This window comes from Astatotilapia calliptera, chromosome 23 (assembly GCF_900246225.1).
Source record: "Astatotilapia calliptera chromosome 23, fAstCal1.2, whole genome shotgun sequence".
Taxonomy (NCBI): Eukaryota; Metazoa; Chordata; class Actinopteri; order Cichliformes; family Cichlidae; genus Astatotilapia; species Astatotilapia calliptera.
Window position 1 is genome coordinate 37,075,202 of NC_039323.1, and position 19,596 is coordinate 37,094,797.

General features: G+C 41.1%; 1 protein-coding gene and 1 long non-coding RNA gene across 5 annotated transcripts in view; both read left to right on the top strand.

The window, feature by feature from the left end:
* LOC113015675 (interleukin-1 receptor accessory protein-like 1-B) overlaps positions 1-19,596 on the top strand; it is a 333,561-nt gene that overhangs the window by 239,289 nt on the left and 74,676 nt on the right. The gene's annotated exons all lie outside the window — the stretch shown is intronic.
* Positions 15,072-15,587, top strand: LOC113015676 (uncharacterized). Its single transcript, XR_003271142.1, has 2 exons — positions 15,072-15,383; positions 15,477-15,587. It is a non-coding gene; the product is annotated as an uncharacterized LOC113015676 (long non-coding RNA).

Below are 19,596 nucleotides of genomic sequence, written 5' to 3' on the forward strand. Positions count from 1 at the left end.
CCAGTCAAATGAAGGTTGGCTTAAAGGAAGGGAGAACTTGGTTAAAACAGCTTATTCCAGCAGTGGAAATGAAAGTTGAATCAAGCAAAGCTGCTCTAGTAGACTGGAAATGAGTATTTTAGATTTTTGATAAAGTAGGTAATCTTTCTAACTTTGCTAAGGGGCGAGGACTGAGGTGTGTTGAGTAGGAAAATATTGGATTTATTGCCGCAAACTCATGGTCCATCAGTTTTTTATGAGAACATATTCAGCCTGACTGTATTTCAGCAGCATTAAAAACTGATCAAGTTCTCATTTAGGGATGCTTTGTCTTGAATACCAACCTCAAGTTCTTCAGTCGAATGTTTATTGGCTGCTTAGGCCACAGCTATAACAGGACTTCTTTTCTTTTTAGAGAAGAGAATCTGAATAATCTTGTCAGCCTGTATGATAGAGCATTTTTGTTATTTTCTTCACAATTTAATACCAGCCTGCGACTTCAATGTCATTGCCAGTGCTTTGCCAGTGTATTCCTCTTTAGCTATGTTTCATTTGAAAATGAAAATCTCTATATCCCTGACTTTTTTTTTTTTTTTTGCTTTAAGTACCATGAGCGGATACACAATTAAAGGTAACCATCAGCAAAACAAAAATTCACCCCATTGAGTACTAATTGTGTGTTTCTTTTTTTATTTGCCCCATGGCGAATTGAATGAATAGTGCCTGATGAGTGGAGAGGCAGGTGGTGAGGCAAAGGATAAACAAACATTAGTGATTATTGGAAAAATCCACATGAATTGAGAGGACAGGTAAATAGCAAACCATTGCACAGCAGGATGCAGGCCTGCGTCCACTGTTTAATCAGCGTGAACGCCACTGAAAGCTGTCTCGTGTGCTAAGTGAGATGGCAGCTTAGGCTTTTGGTCAGAACTGCTTGGATTTGAATGGACGCGTTACGGCAAATGGGAAACATGATTTTTTATTTTTAGAATTTTCCATTTTTTTCGTCCAAGCCTACTCTAGAGATTTTAACAGCTGCTCGTTGCTTCATTTGAAACATGATCAAATGTTCATGTCGCACTACTCAGCAAATGTTGCTTGGCAAGTGGGCTGCGAGACAAGTGTTTAACTGTTTACCAAAGAGTCGTGTGTTATGCATCCAGCTAAAATTGTTCTAAAGCCAGACATCATTAAATCCTTTAAACTCACCGTGAGCCTTTAAGCGCACTCGTCTGGAACTCTTAGGTCCACTTGTCTGGCTGATAAGACCTTTATGAGTCTATATTTCATGTTTTACCAGAGCACCGTTGAGTGTTAGGGGTGATGCAGGGTGGCATTGATATAGGAGTCTGGTTTACAGAGATTAAAACGCAGCCAAAAAAAATAAAGTTGCACATCAGAAAGCTGATCATTGTAATGCCAATGTTTGCTGGGAGATGTGAGGCAAAGCACAGCAGCAGGTCAGCAGTTACTATAAGGTGGAAGTACTGATGTGAGTGACCGTACTTAAATAAAAGGGCAAATATGGCATCTTAAACTCAGACAAATATAAAACTATTTTACTATTTGCACTGTTCAGGTTCTTAACAACCTTAACATCACCCCGATACAATAGTTAATGAACACTAAACTCGAGTAGATCTCTCTGGAATCAAAACCTGGGTGGCATCAGATAATTTACAGCGACAGCTTATGACAGTCACAGGCATAAAAATTTAGGATTGGGATTGTGGTATCTGTATCTCGTGACTTATGAAAAAGGTGAAGCTTGGAGTAGTCTGTCTGTGCTTGTCATCAACCCCTTCTTTGATATTTACCCTTTTCCATTAATCTGACAGCATCAAAGGATTTTGGCTTTATAGTTGAATGACACCCAGGCCACTTTCCGTGAAAGATGAGAAAGCGGTTGTACTATGTAACATCTCTTTACATGTAAATATACTGTAACATGGTAAAAGTGGTGTTTAAACATAAAACTCAATTGGTACTAAGGGACCCAAAGTGTGCCAAGAAAATAGCTCTTCTGCTGCTGTAGCACATCTGCTGCAAGGTTTCAACACACCGTGCATTCAGGGACACTCTTCTGCATACCTTAGTTAGAATAAATGATTATTTGACTTACTATTTATTACCTTCCTATCAGGAAGGCATTTTCACCTAAAGAACTCCTAGTCAACGCTATTTTGGTCCATTCTCTGTTAACTCTGAACTAGACCAGAACATCTGATACCAACAACCATGCCACATTCAGAGTCACTTTCTTCCCCGTTCTGATGCTCAGTTTGAACTTCAGCAGGTCATCTTGGCCATGTCTGCATGCTCCTAATCCTTAGAGTTCCTGCCATGTAATTAATTAATTAGAAATGTATTCTGACAACCAGTTGACTGGTGAATGTATGCTGAATTTAGTTTGGTGGTTAGTTTGGTTGTTCTCTGAATGACAGCTTCATAGTATTACAGAGTGAAATATTGTACAAAATACTTCCCAGTAAAGTCTTAACTGTAACCAAGAACCAAGGCAGTCTGTGACAGGTTAGGTTACCAAGACACACCATAAAAATCTAATTTCTTGAAAACTTGGCAACAAGAATTGAAGTTAGTTTGTTACCTCAAGCTATTTGTAGAAGTCTTTCTTCTTAGTTTTTGGAAATATTTCCATTACAGCTTATGAGATGTGGTCTGTATCCTGATAACTTTTAAAGAATTGTGACTCAAACACTAAGTCCAACACTTTATTTTCTTACTGTTTTCTTACTTGTCATACATTTTTTTAAAAAGGTCACACGGGTATATTTTCTGCTTGCCAGTGAAGCGTCTAGCAAATTTTACTTAAACAGAAGTGGAGAGTGCATATGTTCAGGGCTGTTTAGAGCTAAGACTTTTGTGAACAGCAGGACAGCATGTTTGACATTTTCACTGTAATGATGGGTTATGCTACCGAGTGCACAAAAGAGCGACTTGCTGATTTGTTTATGGCACAAAGACATTCAGCATTTTTCATTTCGGTCTTTGAATGTGAGAGCGCGACAAGGAAAAGACTGAATCCCCACAAGACTTATCTGTCGACCCTTTTAGTCAGGTTTTAAAAAGAGTTTCGTTTGCACGTTGGGACTCACTTGTAATGGACATTTTCCAGCTGCATCTGCAGCAGAAACCTGTGCAAGCGGAGACACTAGACAGAGCTACTAAATTACTCTTGAGATCATATATGTATGATTGTTGTCTATTTTGCATCAGAAATAAAAGGTAAGCATTGGCTTCCATGTGTTGTTATTGACACCTTGTGACACTCGTTAAAATACGTCTTTGGAAAGTGGGAGGACGAGGAGTTTAAGTTTATACTCATCAATCTATGACAGCTAATAAAGACATCATATACGTGCTCTTTGCAACTAAAGTGTGAGAACAGGGCAGGCATACTGTCATGCTGTTTGCTGTATTTATACCGTTTCACACCCACAAACAGCACCCAGCTCTCTGTTCTCCTCTCCTCCTTTTGAGGGAGGATGTGGGCTGAATCTTGACCTTTCGGTGCACACCCCTCCCACATAAACATTCACTCATGCACCAATATGCATGCGCAGCCCTAAGCTTTGGAGCCAGGGGACTCGGAGCAGGCTTTAGCCCTGACTCGATGCCCCCTACTTGAAAGTCAACCTGCGCCGGCCCCAGCGGTACCAGTGTGAGGGATACTCTCGCTGTCGAGAGGCAGATTCTTGTGTCAGCAAGAAGAAGGGACGAGCAATCGTTATCATGTCATTCAGAGAAGTTTTGTTTTCGTTTTTTCAAAAACCGCTGCGTTACATGCAAACTTGCTCGTTATTAGGCTTCCAGTAAAACTTTTTTTTTTTCTCTTTGCAATCACTCAAATCAAGGCACATTTTGCATAAATTGCTAGAACAGTATCATTAGCATGCAAATTATAGGAGAACAAATGTTTTCTGTGCCTTAAAAAGAGCTGTATATACTGTATTTCCTTTGCTGCTTTCCTTTCGGGAGCACTCTTACCTTTGCACTTAACAACTTCACCAGGGGAATACTATTAAGTATATTTTTCACACAACTGTTTTTCCCCAACAAGCTAAACAAATTATCCTTCAGATTTTTTTTTCTTGCCCAAACTTCCAGAGTCTAACTCTCCCTCATTAATTTGGGACTCACCACAGCTGAGAGCAATAATTGCTTTTTAGTATTCTTGGTGCAGTATGCTATGGGCTTCATTTTCCATAAGTAGATAAGACTAACCACTGTGATGGGATCTGCATTATTAATGTTAGTGCTCACTTGATGTTGTGTTCGGGGGTGTGAGCCTGTGCTCCTGTGGAATTCAGTTTATTAACGTTTAAAAATAGGCCGCTTCAAATATGCACGCATGTGCAATCATGTATGTCACTTGAGAAAGAAAGGATTAAAAAAATAAAAGGGGGTGCCCGTGTTTGTGTATTTGTTGGTGCGTGTTTGTGTGTTTTGATGAATGGTGGGGTATGTCTTTGTATTTTCTGCTAGGTTGCCTGTTTTGCAGGTTGCTTTGCTCACACGAGGAGCGGCCACTTCACGGCAATGAAAAGCGACAGAGGAGAGAATACTGCTCTCGCCTGTGGCTATGCTTGGCTGGATCTGTGAGGCCCGCGCCTCCCCGCTGACAGAGTCCTTATTTCTGGGAAGATGGGCCCGTAATCGGACTCGTACACTTCACACCCTTTTTCGTGTAATTGGACTCTGGGTCAGAGAGTTAAAAAGAGCTGCCAATCACTGCACTAGGACAGGATGTGGACAGAAAAAAAGTGGGGAAATGGATGGGGGTCTCTTTTTGCTTTGACTGTGATACTGCCAGTCTGGAGATGCTGAATGTGAATAGTTCCTTTTTTTATCACTTTTGATTGCAGCATTAAAAGATTACCCTAGTAACCATGTAGATCAAGCCAAAAACAGATGGGTTATGCCTGAAGCTGTATTTAGATTTGCAAATGTTCTGATAGCTGTTATGGAATATATAGCATAGAGACTTTGGGTGCATTTGTTTAATGTTTAAATTTAATTAAATTATTAAAATACCCCCAAATATGTTTTTCTCGCTTTTTCCACTCAATTAATCAAGAATAACTTTGCATTTTAATCGAATTCCAAATATCAAAAATTCACACTTCACTATTTCATTGACATTAAGGGCTGTGTAAAGACAATCTTACTACCAAAAAGGACAAATCCTTGATTTTGACAGTTTCAAATCTCACGTTTCAGTGACGTGACCCTTAACTTGATACGTTGTTCCACAGACAGAAAAACGAGGATCAATTGGCTTCTTTAATTAGGCTAATCTGAGCAAACTCTTTTACCTCTGCGGCTAATGAAAAATGAGCAGCAGCACGCAGCTGTTTGTGTATGCTAATTGTGGTTGTTGTATCAATGCAACGTTGAGTCTCCTTGTCTGCCTGCACGAGGCGGATGCCTCTGGAGTCCTGTGCAGGAGGGGATCAGCCATACGTTCTACTCTGTCTGGGTATCTAATCACCGTAGCGCAATGATTACAGTGCACTAATTACTGTGGCACATATTTGTTGTTTCAATAATAACAGGAATTAATAGCACTTTGAAATGGCCGCATGTGCAATGAAAGTGGACTGGAACTTAGACATTAGAAGTTTTTCAGCTACGTACAATATAATGCAGATGAAAGTTTTGTTTAATTTGAGACTGGAAGTGCTCTAACAAGTGTGACAGTGTTGGCATCCATGCACACTAATTATACAGAATATAAATAATCCCTGCTCTCCCTGGCATCGCCATAAACATACATATACAGAAAAAAAAAACAATTGCCACACTGGGAAGCTTCAGCACATGAGCACAGTGTAAATTATCTGCCCAGATTGCTTTTCTGGAGTTAATCATCTCCTTTTATGTTATTCATTTGTCAGTGGTTATTGTTTGTCAAAGTAATGCAGTCGCCCCACGATATGAAGTGGATAGTAAATTTTGTTTGGGCAACTCATCTTTATGCACAAAAAGAGGGTGGCCACGCAGCAGGATTTACATTTACAATTACAGTCATGATACAATCATCTCTCATCATAATTCCTCTGCCCAGGATGTCAGCGCAGATAGAGAACAGGCTTTCCACGCTGCATACCAAACAGCTGTTTGGCAAGCCTGACACCATACTTCAAGCATCGTGATTTGCACCATGCAAAGCGTCTCTCCCCCCCCCCCCCTTCTCTCTGTTTCTGTCTTGTTCAGCTTCTGTATACATCTAATTCTTAACGTCTGCCCCTTTTAGTCTCCGCCACTGTTTTTGCTTTGCTTTTCTGAAACAAAAAGGCTGAAAAGGCTTTATAAAGGGGAATAGTTTGAGTCTCTGGTAACCTGCAGGATGTCAAAGGCTTGTGTAAACAATAAAGTTATCCTATTTTAGGACAAACAGAAATTTGCTGGATTTGAGAAACCTACACATGTCGACACCTATGAAAGCACGCATATACAATGAACTACTTAAAAAAAAGTGGTTTAATTATTTTTAAATGCTTTAAACAGGAAATAAAAATATCATTTTTCAGTAGCAAACAGGCATAAGCCCTTATAGTTAGTTATATTATAATTAAATTAGGACGAGAGATGGACCAATCTGATATTACGTATCGGTATCGGTCCGATACTGAGGTAAATTACTGGATCGGATATCAGAGAGAAATAAAAAATGTAATCCGATCCATTAAATATCAAAAAAGCATCTCACAAAACTTGCAACACAGCATAACTCTGCTCATAACAGTAGCACGTAGGAGCAGTGTGCTCACGTGATAGAGCGGCTGTGTGTATTTGTAGCCTTGCTACCAAACCAGCATTTCATCTCCGATGAAGTGATCCCATAGAGAAGTAAAGCAAGTGTGTAAGTCCATCTCTGAATGTTTGTAAAGCATTCCCACGTTAAGCATAACAGCCGATATAAGGAGCGACTGCCTTTTCTCTCTCCCTCCCTCTCCTGCTGCCACTTCAATCATGAAACTGCTTAATGATCAGCTGATCGGCTTTTCTGTCGCGAGTCCGTCTCTCTTGTTTGCTTTTGGCCCACTTTGCACCAGAAAGAGGAAACCAGCGGCTGAACAACAGCAGCACGTTTAACCTTGATAAGCTGTTGTTAGAATTTATTTAATATTACTTTCTACTCCAGGATCTTTTTCTCGCAGCTGACGGCTGGTAACTGCAGGGGCGGATCTAGCAAAGTTTAGCCAGGGGGGCCGATAGGGCATGAACAGGGAAAAGGGGGCACAAAGACATACTTTTCTTTCTTATTCTCATTTAAAATGTCTAGCTTTTAATAAATAATTATCTGAATCTTACACCCAAAGTTTTAATCTGATGTAAAATGTATAGAAGTCCATTACTGTATATAGTAACCGTTAAGTCTAATATACCCTAGTAAGCTATAGTACTTTTTCCTTTGGGAAGATATCATCTGTGCAGTCTGCAATTCTGTTGAGGAAAGATGTTGAATCTATTTAATTATTCTTGAAAAATAATTTATTTCTGTGCATTTTTTTTCCAACACTGCATCAAATTAAAGTTGATTACGTCGATTAAGCATCATGAGGCGGAGGGTGGTTCCCGATTTTTTTTGCTGGGAGCTTGATATTTCTGCTAAGTACTCTCTAAAATACCAGAATAGGAAGGATGGAGTAGGTTTAAGTTTATTAGATTGATCAGTATTGCTGAACTATGAAATATTTTGGGTGCAGTGTATTTTTTACATACAGGTACAACAGAATAGCTTTAGTGTTGTTGTTTATTTAAACTTGAGTATGAACTTATACAAAATGCAGCAAGATATTAAAAAAAACTGTTTTATTGATTAAAAAACACTATATTGGATTCATATCGGTATCGGCAGATATCCAAATTTATGCTATCGGTATCAGACATAAAAAAGTGGTATCGTGCCATCTCTAGTATAAACAGTTACAGGCTTATAGCTGCAGGTGCCGCTGTTCAGTCGATTAAAAAGAGCTCCATCATTGCTGCATTCAGTACATACAATTACAGATGAATCCTTCTATCAATAATGGGTTTTTTGTGATCTCTTTTACCTGCTTAATATGTGAAACCAGGTCACAACTTCATGGCCTGAAGAGTGAAGACCGCTTGATTTTCAGTGAACCGAGGTTATCTTTGTAACCAAACGTTTCTTCAATGGCCACCTGAAGTGTTCTTTAAAAACAAATCTATCTACATGACTCGCATGTCTCTTCTAAGTTCATGGCAACTACTTGGGGACTGGACTAGGTGGGCTGAGCCTTGACCTCATCCAACCAGAGCTTTTTATTTGTCGTGTAGTGTAAATACTATATTATGCAATGGCATTATAAGGCAATTGTCTGGAACACAACATAGATTGCTTTTAGGTTAAAGGCTTTTGTTTCGGTGAGTGAAATTCTTGCATTTTATATGGCACAAATTAGCATACGTGAGCAAATGAGCTTGTCTTGCTAATTTGTTTTGCTAGCATTAGCACATAACACTACAGAAGTGGGGCAAAACAAGTTGGCGGCGTCACAGTGGCTATGTCCATCTTTTTATATAGTCTGTTGTTCATTTGCACTAAAAGACACTGTAAGATCTTGGCTGTTCTCATTTTTGTTGAAATTTTTGTTTTAATTCCCATTTTTGCAAGTCAAAAGAAGCATTTTCCTTAATATCGCAATGAATCATAGATGCTAGCCAGGCTAACTAGCCAGTGTGAGTGCTAGCTGAAAAACTAAGACGAAAATGGCCAAAATGGAGAACTCAAGACATGAAAATAGTAGTCCACAAAACAGTTGTTATTAGATTTGTCTTTTTTAAAGGGTTTATGATTGAATCAGTTGTCGCTCAGCTCTCTGTTGTTCATTTAATATAAGGGTAGAGAATGCATACATACCTTATAGCATTGTCTGCTCCATTGTAGCTAAATCTAACAAACAAAGTAATTTTATATCTACTTTGGTATCAGCTGGGGGGCTTTTCCATTACTGAAAGCTTGATAAAGGTGACATTTTAAAAATATGAAGGTTGTATCCAACAGAAATCTTTTACATGTGTTGGTAGACATCATGACCCTCCTGATATAGTGCTTAAGCATGCCTCAGGAAATCTCAAGTTTAAAGAAATATTTAACCAGTGTCTCTCACCACTTCAGCTAGAGCCTCAGGGCTTTAAATGAATAAGGTACTATTATTCTCCAATCAACCCAGGTTTATGAATTATTATGTTTGAACCCATCAATCAGGAAACCCATCCATAGTGTACCCTGACTCTTGACCCTTTGATAGCTGCAATGGAGGCATGGATGGAAGTTCAACTGCACCAGGACACGTCTGTGTTATTTACCCAGACATCTAACAGACTTCTGGGTAAATAACACAGATGCTTGTGTGTGAATTTGTGGATAATACATGGCAGGTAATCAACTGAAATGTTGTTCTATTTTTCAGATGCATTTCTCTTTATGAACTCAATTACCTACACCATAAAAGAAGCTTTGCAGGCAGCCACAGTGAGTAAAAATAAACTGTTCTCCGTGTGGCGTGGAAGCAGTAGGATGCGGCTCCACGTGAGCACCGAGTGTTTCAGAGCATACAAAACGGACACATAAACCTCTATGGGCTTCCCTGTGTCTTTCATTATTTTTATTCACCAGCTATCACTCGGGTTTAGCGAGAAGACACATGCCACAGCGTGCTTGTTAAATCGGAGAAATCTGACAGTTACATCTTTGATATCTTCTTCCCGATTTCCTGCTGATTTGCACTTTTCAACTGCGACCAGGGAATTGTTGGGCTTCGCTTTAAAATATATCATCAGAATAACTAGGAAAATACTCAAACTCAGCAGCTATCATGTAAAACATTCACACACCAAAAACCTGCGGATTATTAAAAAGTCTCTCACTGAGCATGACACAGAGTGATCTAACAGTTACTGGATGCAATATGTGAGGCTTTGTACCCCGGAGGATCGGTTGTGTGATGAGTCATGATTCTTGCGTTAGTCAACTTGTGCATTTGTGTTCATACTCCTGTGCCTCATTGCTTTGTGGGAAAGCTAGCGAGTGTTTTATTTTACCTCTCATAGCACAAAATCCTAGTAATCAGTCCTTCTATTCAAGATGTTTACATGGATTTTATGCCCAAAATTGTGTGTTCGAGGGGACCGGGTGTCTAGTCTCACTTTCATGTGGATTTGAAGTGCACTCACAGGCAATTTTTCTTTGTCAGTATTCAAGTGTTGCCTTGCCCTGTTGATCTTATCTGGGAAGCTAGAGCGCAAATCCAGCGAAAGCAGCTTTATTTTAATGTCACAGGTATTAGATTTGCTGAAGAGCGAATATTGAAATGGGCTTGAACTTGGCACTTTTAAGGGGCTCCGAATCCGTTCTGCTTGTGGTGCAGATCTGGGTTGTGGAAATGAGTTTTTCGTCGCTAGACCTGATGCTAGTTTAGCATTCTTTCCTTTTCACTTTTTTTTTTTTCCTTTTGGGAGGGGCGGGGGTGTTTCGCCGTCTCTTCCTCCAGTCTTACTTCTGCTGAGTCCCCCACACTTTCTGACAAGAGTTTTATGCTAATGCAAGCAGTTTGGAAGGGTAGGGATGGAGGGGATGGGGGAAGGCAGTGACAAGGGACTGCGATTCGTCCAACAGACATCTTGTACTGGTAGCATGTAGAACAGAGCTCCTCACGTCATTTGAGCTTTAAGCTATTTCCTTTTATGTCCAATGCACTTCTCTTAATGCCTAATTATGCACGAGCTGCCAGAGACTAACTGTGTAACATACAAGCGGTTGAAGAAATTGTAAGAAATGTTCTCTCTGGTATCTTGGTGAAATTTACATAGATTAAGTGCAAAGGAGGGTCCAATTACCATAAGTACCAATTAATATAACAAATTAGTCAAGGCAGGTATGTTATTTAAACGGGATTTTTGAACAAAAGCAGCATCTCCTCTGAGGCCTACATGACAGGCATACCGGAAAAGAAGCATTCTGACATCCTTGTCTGTTTAATGTTGTATTTTTGTGAAGATGAATCATTATTTCTCTGCCGAGTTGATTATGCGTTTTTTCTCCTCCGTAGCCTTCTTGCTTCTAGAATGCGGGACGCATAGATCAGCTGTGAGGAAACCAAAAGAAAAAGTAATTAATTTCTTGCCCTAGTTCTGGTCCAAACCCCGCATCGTCATGAGGCCTGAAGGTTTAGACACGTTTTACAGGGAAATTATCTCAGCAGTTTTGCACAAGTATCAAGGGGGTGTCACGAGGAAGTGTTCCTGTGTAAACAAGGCATTTGTATCAAAGATCCCATGAGTGATTCATCAGGCCCTATTGTTAAGCTTGATTAATCCTTTCACCTAACGTTGTAGCTCTGAGACTGCTACCCCACCTTCCGAGGCGGGTTTAGAAAAATAAAAAAATTACATAAAGCTTCTGGGGCTATTCACGTGGGTCTGAGTGGGATGGCTTTAAGAGAACTCGGCGGATCACAAGGTCGAGTTCATTAAATGAGAGCAAACTCGTGGGAGAGGGTGCGTAAAAGTACACCCGGTGACAGTATGAAAGAAAAGCCATCAGGTGACCCAATCTCTGCCCAGCAGCTGGCCACTCGCTCCCCGGCCAATTAGCCCGGAGAGTTGAGATGCTTTCACTCGGTGTGATAAGCCCCTGCCTCTTTCTCATCGTTCCCCTTTAATCAGCCTCTTCCTGAGCATCAGTCTTCAGATTAAGGCTCTATCAGCGCCGCGCAGAGGAAGGGCATGCTCACTCGCAGCGGTCCCGCCTCTTAACAGGAGAGGCAGCGGTGTGTGAGCGAGGGAGGCATGGGTCGACACAGATAAGATGCACCGAGTGTCAGTGAAGGAAGGATGAAGCAAAAGAGGGGAGGAGAGGCGGGGGACGGGAACAATCGAATGCGGTCTGTGGGTTGTAGGTGTGTGCAGCTTCTCTGTGCGCGCAGTGCTGATCGGTGTCTTGTTTGTTCATTGTAAATCAAAGACTACATCCGTTTTTCAGGCCTAAGCAAAAAAAAAGAATCTTTGTTCCATAGACGATTGCTCTTCAGTCTGAAAACATAATAGTGTTATATCCAGAGTGAACGCCTTCCAAATTAATCAGCTGCATCTATCTTTAAAAAGTGTATTTGGAGGACTTCCACATTCAAAGAGATTTGTAAAGGTACATCGCGTTTAATCCCGACATAGATTTGGTTGCCCTCTGAACAGTGGATATCCGAAAGGATATCTGTGTAATTCCTTTCCAAATGCAAGTCTATTCCTCTCGGTTCACTTCCCTCCATTCGGCAAACCTCTAACAAGAGCACTTCATGAGAGAGGGAGGGGACGTGAGAGTTGTTTAAGGTCCAACATAGTCTTGATATACCCTCTTGTTGTTACAAACAGAGGGATTATGGCCCATTGCCTTTTGAAAAAGCCTCTCGCTGTCCCCTTAGTAATGTTCCCATCATCAAGCTATTACACCAGCATGCACTTTCAACAGACTGACAGAGCACTTAGACCACTGTGGGTAGCATGAGAGAGAAGAAAGACGGGGGAGTTTGTGCTACCTGCAGAGACTTGCGTCCTTGTGTTTCACAGGATGTCAGCTTGATCCATCTGGGCCCTTCGGTGGCACAGAATCACAAGGCTCAAGGTCCCCTGCCGAGACATTGAAAGTATTTGATGAAGAACGGTTAGGAGAAAGCTGTTAAACATTTGCTTTTGTTCAGAGAGTGAAACTCTGAGTCGGCGGAGGGTTGTAGGTGAAACATACTGTCCTTTCTTTTTAGACGATATGATTTGGTCCAGATTTCTGTGACTTTTCCTGTATTGGACTTCAAAGTCACATTTTCATTATGCGGCAGCTGAGCACTGCCTGTTGGTTTAGTGGAACTGATTGTTTTTTGATGACAGTTGAGAAGGTGACTTACATATTTAGTTGATGCTTGATGGTGTAAAGTAAAGGGCACTGGAATGTTTTGGAGCGTGTGCACAAAATTACAATGCTGGACCCGAGCTGGCCCCTGAAAGCACCATAAGCGCTGAATGCTTATAAAGAGACGGCTTGGATTAAAAGTTCTTTCCTGTTCCCTCCGATAGTAACTATCTGTGATTTAAGTATAAGCTACCTTTCTTTGCATTTTTACTGCAAAAACATGTATATTGATAACATCACTTTCTGTAACACCAAGGGCAAATAATTATATTCACTGTTTTGTTGTTTTGATAATTTCTTTGAACTGTCCTTTTTCCATAGTGGAGGATGTACAGTATACATCTTTAGAAATATCTTTGAATGTTTAATATATCTTTAAAAATGGCGATGTGCAAAGAGTCAAAGTATACCTACAGGCTCGAACATTTATACATATACCCCCCAGTAATATTTGGGTAAGTGCCCCTTAGCAGGTTGCACCTCAATTGCACCTCAATCAGACACTTTTGGTAACCAACAGCAAACGTCTGTTGGTTTGACACAAATCAAGTTTTTAAGTGTAGTCCACACATTTCAATACGTTTTGAGGTCTTGGCTTTCAGTAGGCTATTCCAGAAGCTTAATGTTAGGCTGCTTTATCCATTCTAAAGCCAGTTTTGATGTATGCTTGTGATCCTTGTCCTGCTGGACACTGATCCAATTGTGTCCAAGTTTCAGTCGGCTGGTGATTTCAAATCAAGTGGAGGAATTTGAAAGTAGTCCTCCTTTACTATTCCATCCAATGTGTGCAGTGTATCAGTACCACAGGCCACACAACAGCCACAGTGCATGATGCTTCCGTCACCATGCTTGACAGCTGGTACACTGTCATTATGTGCTCAATCTTTGTCTCGTCTAACCATAAAACTTTTCTCCAGAAGCTCAGGTTCGCCCGGAACATACAGCATCATTTTATTGTGTAATGCCATTGTTACCAGGGGAAAAAAAATTGGAAACTGCAACAGGGCCAAAATTACTGCGACTGTGTGGAATAAAGTTTTGATCTTGTTGCCTTTGAAATTGTTGCTTTGGTTCTGGTCTGCAAACACTTGCAGTTGCTGTCTTCCAAGGTACTTCGGTGCATCAGGATGGTCATAAAACAGTAATGAGTCAGTCTGTTATCTGTCTACCTGAATGGCGTCAGGTTTGCATTTGTCTGTGATAATAAAACAGTTAACTGTAAACTCTGTGAATCAGTGAATATTGCAAATCTGCTGCAGTCCAGATGCACAGAAATTCACCGTAATTACTTGCATTTAGAGTCCAGCCAAAAATTTCATAGATTTGAAAGCAAAAGTAGGCACTTTCTCCCAAAACAGTGATTTAGTTGCTGCAGGCAAGCAATTTAACTGCAAACTGACATGGGCACTCTGGAATATGGAATATAACGAGAATGCAACCAGGTGAGTTGATCCCCCTGTTGCACAGAGATGTGTTGCAGATGCCCATATTGGGGAGGACTGACTCTGATGATGTGCAACATGTTTTTGCAATAGTCTTTCTAGGTTTATGAAATTAGACAGAAATTATTTGTGAACCTTTGCTAATCTGTCTGAGAGTGGTTGCAGTCACTCAGAGTCTGGTTGCCTCCCACCTTGCAACCTGTGCAATCACCTTGCCATCAAAGTGGTCATTAAGAGGTCGATGGTTCACACTCAACATGTGGTTGCAAGCACTGAATGTGACTCAGTGTGACTGAGCCATAAGGTGATCTCATGTTGCATTTTGAAAAGAAATATTTTAACTATATTATTTTCCACTTTTGCTCAGTTAAATGTTTTAAGCAACATCAGTCTGGAGTATAATTACTAAAAAATAATGGTTGTGGTTTATATATGTTACAGAGTATAGCATGGTGGAAAAGGATGGAGAGAATCCCCCACTAAGCTTTTGGGTTGGCATTACTTTAGATTTTGTTTTGTATTAATTGCATGCTTTGGTGTTTCTTTGTGTTTGATGTGAGGTGTGGGCCACACCCATGTGGGAGTGGAGATTCTACTCTAGTCCAGCTGCCAGCTATTTGGAGTTGAATACAGGGAGCAGCTGATTGGGGAGGATTGGAGCCCTTCTCTATAAAGGGGAGAGGAAACAGGAAGTAGATGTTGTCGTTGTTTTTTTTTAGTAGGACACTGGTGTAGCAGGGAAGCCTCGAAGATCCAGGATGACGTGTGCACATTTTAACGGAAAAGATTTTTAACCTGGCCTGGTTTTGCTTTTAAAATAATCTGAGGATGTTGGAGGGAGGACTCATTTTTATTGGGATGTGAGTGGATGTGCTGGGAGGCAGGAAAACAAACACTGGACTGGAGACTCTCTGTGCCCCTGACAAGGAAACTGGACCAGTTTTGGGGAAGTTCCAGCTCCCAGGATGTGATGTGGAGACCCAGCCTCGAACGAAGTCAGGCCTGAAAAGGTGGGTGGCAAGCCTTTTTGAGGAAGATGCAGGATTGATACGTTTTGGCTGCTTGTTCTTCCAAGTGACCACCTTTCCCCTGTTTGTAACCAGGCTAACAACCCTGACCGCGGTGGCTTTGGGCCTTGGATTCCTGGCCAGAGTTGTGTCTTCAGCCAGTAGTTTTACCCGGAGAAAGAACAAATAAATTTTGTGTAACCCATTGCAGTGTGCGTGTGGTGGTTCGTTACTGGTCAATATTAGAGCTACTACTTGCTTGTACGGAGGCCATTTTGGGCCTTACGTAACATATATATATATATAAAAAATAGAGTCTTAAAAATATTCTACACAGTCAAGAACGTTAACAGAGCAAAATCTTTGTTTTGCATCCATAATCAGCACCGTTGCTCCTAGTGCGTTTTATTGTCTAAATGTATGTTTTCAGTAGATACCGTGGTAAAAATGGCATTTAAACACCATCACAAGCCTTGTTAAAAGTAAGCCTGCCCCTGCAGATAAAGCCAACTGTAGGCAGGCAGAACATCTGTCTTCAGAACTAAAGCGCCATTCATACCTGTGAGAAAATGTATGAAATGAGCAAGTTGAATTCGTGTAGAATTTGCCTTTCCAACCTAGTTTTATGTGGCCAAACCCCAGGGACCAGACCCAGGCTTGCAGACAAGAACAGCGACTTGGCAGAGTGGTTATCCATCATGCTTCAGCTTCATCTCCACAGGGGGAAACGGTCAGAGAAACACACACACACTCTCACTGTTTGTTTGCTACGATTACCACCTCTGAGAATATCCTTGCCAGTGACTAAATTGGCCGCAGGAAACATGTTTTGGAGGCAGTGCGAGGGTGCCCATTAGCAAGGAAACCAGGTGCGCTGTTTTTCCCAAATCCCAGGATTTATTCCGCGGTCATCAGGCCCAGAGGAATAGATGTTATTTGGCCTTGTTTTATTTTGAACAGAATAAATCATATGGGGATCGAGGAGGAGGGTTAAGCTAACTATGACTTTGCAAAGTCATCCCCTCTCAGTCATTTGTTTGTATCCACTGAGGTTTGAATCCTGACATAAAGAAGCCATTTGAGTGGAGGAGCTCATTTTTATTGAGTGTCAACATTTAGTTTACCATGCGTCTTCTCCGAGGGTGCGTACATCTACATTTCTCCGGGGTCGCCCTGAGCGGCCTGTCAACCGAATGAGGTGGTTATTAATGTAGACACTTGGCGGTGTGCTTACTGCTTCCATGTGGCTGTGACAGAAAGGCTTTTACGTGCGCCGTGACAATGCACACATACAATGAATGGAGGAAAAGCACCAATTATGGACGCAATGCCCCGAAGTGGCTTTTAGAGAAGTTATCTTGAAACTGCCGCTGACACACATCCGCACACACCGCTGCATCTACATGCACAGTGTGTTTCCTTTTCAACTCTTTGATTACTCCGTGGATGCAGTGATTGTGAGGCCACCCTTGATTAGCTCAATTTATTCCCCAGCCATGCCAGAGGGCCATTTAGGGAAGTTTTTGCAGACTCTTTCCATTTATCAAGATGGGAGGCAGACATGATTGGAATCTTAAAATGTTGTTGCAGCTTGGTACAAACAACTGCAAGGAGCCTAACTTTGTTTGGTCTATAAGATGAGAGCGAGAGCATGAAGTTTTCCTTATAAGATGTTCAATGCATGCGCTTGGATCCTTGTGCTATAGATGTAAAATCGAATGCTCCTTGACTCCTACTCTGCGCAAGCCAGGGCTGGTAAATTTATGGTGATTCAGCGAGAGGAGCAGTGGGAAAGGTTATTCTTGGATAACACTTTATAAAATGCCGCTTACTAACCATTGCTGACTAACAAAAAATGATTCATGCAGCCATGACACTGTGTCAGATCACACCACACCTCAACCACCACTACAAACCAACAGGTGTCTACAATAACTGGGAAGAACTGCAGCGTAGATTTTGGGGGGGGGGGTTGTTCGATTTTCCTAAAAATTACTGCAGTAATTGTGGTTATCATATCAGTAAGGCAACTATAATCGAAAGATGATTCTTATTTCTGTCTGCACTCATTTATATTTGGCAGGATGGATCTTTAGCAAGCACCAAGAACGCCACAAGAAGTGAAAATTGTTAAGTGATTGAATGAGGTACATCATTGAAAGATGTGGTGGGGTTTAGGTGGGTTGCAAAGTGGTTTGCTGATGCCCCATGGAGACTTCCAGCAACTATTGAACTCTGTAGGAAAACTGCTTTCAGTCTTGACCTCTGTAAACACTTTTCTGCTGAGTTTAAAAGCTATGATACTGTGTTATCAAACCAGACGCACATTTGGCTAGTGACTATCAATCACAAGTCATTAGCCAAAGAGCTCTGTACTGACCAGCCCCTCCTTATCACATCACATCTTGTTGCAACCAAGGTGCTCATCTTGAGGCTTCAAAATGAGACCATTGGGTGACATCACGGTAGTTAAGTCCATCTATTATAATTGCAAAGCATTGATCTAGCACATTTATTTACTGATGAATGAAGTAGAAATTTCCAACATTCTAACACGGTCCTGCCCCTTATCACCACTTGTCACTCATGTGGGCGACTGACCTGGGGAGTGCCTGTGTCTTGTTCGGTCAAGCTTTTGAGTTGTTTGGAATGCCCGAGTGGTTTTTGGACAAGACACTTGAACCCTAAGTTGCCTCTGGATGAGAGGCAGGCAGCTCTGACACCACTGGTGTGTGTCTGAATGAGTAAATGAATGTAAACACATTAAAAAAATACTTTGTGGAAGTTCTTGAGGTTAAAAAGCAGAATGTTAGTGCAGACTAGTGTGTTTCATCCTGGTTTTTGCCTTTGCTTTTTGGGTGAAAAATTAGTTTGTGATTCTATATTATTATTTACAATAAACATGTTAACAATCTTCTGAAATTCTGCTAAATCAAGTATCCAAACTAAAGATGGAACTATATCATTATAAGCATTGCATGTCTTATTTTCGTACAGTCTCCATCTTTGACAGTGTAATTTTTTAATTTTTTTTATTTCAGTGATATGACAGTCGTGTTTATAGGAGCTTATTTGCTTTTAAATTAAGGCAGCTTTACAGTTATTAATTTCAAATTCACAGTATACTTACATATATTTAAATTCTAAAAGAAAAAACCTGATGGACATTTTTCTCTAAAGCTGAGGAGTGGTTCACATTGGCGATGATGGCAAGGCTTATGGAAAGCATCAGTCAAACTGTGCAAGGTTGCCTTGGCAACAACCTTTTATAGCCCGGGTAATACCTTGCCAACAACTTTATAGCCAGGTATTGTAGGAAGTGTTTGGAGGAGGGGTTGGCTCGCGTGCTTTGTTTCAGCAGATCCTGGACCAGTTTATCCTCTCAAATCTTGTCATTATCTGAGGGATCAGCCTGAAACTGCTCCCCACAACCTGGTGTTGGACAACCAAATGGAGGTCAGGTAACAAACAACCAGTTGAGGATTTAAGGGGCTTTAAAAGGGTGAAACAGTAGATTATCTCTCGTTTTTCTGGTAGCCAAACCGAGGTTTAATAGCCTCTTTCCAGCTCGGGCGTGTGACGGCTATCCACTACTGTCTCCAGTAGGCATAATCAGTTTACACTGACGTCATTGGTTTGACAATGAAGGAAGAAGAAATGGATAGCGAGGTGGACATTAATTCTCTGTTAAGGTCTTATCTCTAGAGGCAGAAAAAAGCTTCCAAATTCATCTTAGTCACTTCTGGATTGATGCGAGGGGAATTCTTTAACCTGACGTGATGAGAACTCACATCAGCTTCGTATGTTGTCCAATCACACTCTCCTTTATAGAGCTGCCTCCCGGGAAATCATGTGTATCTCAACAAATGTGATCAACTTAACCTGCATCTACCCAAATGTATTAACTCATGCAGCGTATACCTAATGTCAATCCTCTTTGCATCAATCCCCACACCCACCCTGGAAAAAAAAACAACCCTTTTGCAACTCTCTGCGCTTTTCAGTCCCAAAATAGCCGAATCACGGGAATGTGGCAGGATTGAATCTGTGCTGGCTGATTGCATTGTCTTTTGCTCCTTCTCAGGCTACATTAAGCGGCAGAAGCTTTGGACGTATAAAAAAGTGATGGATGCCTCCTTCTTATGTCTGAACCCGCCTGTAGCTGACCTCAGCAGAAGACAGGAAAGGCAACAAAAAAAAAGAAAGACACGGTGAT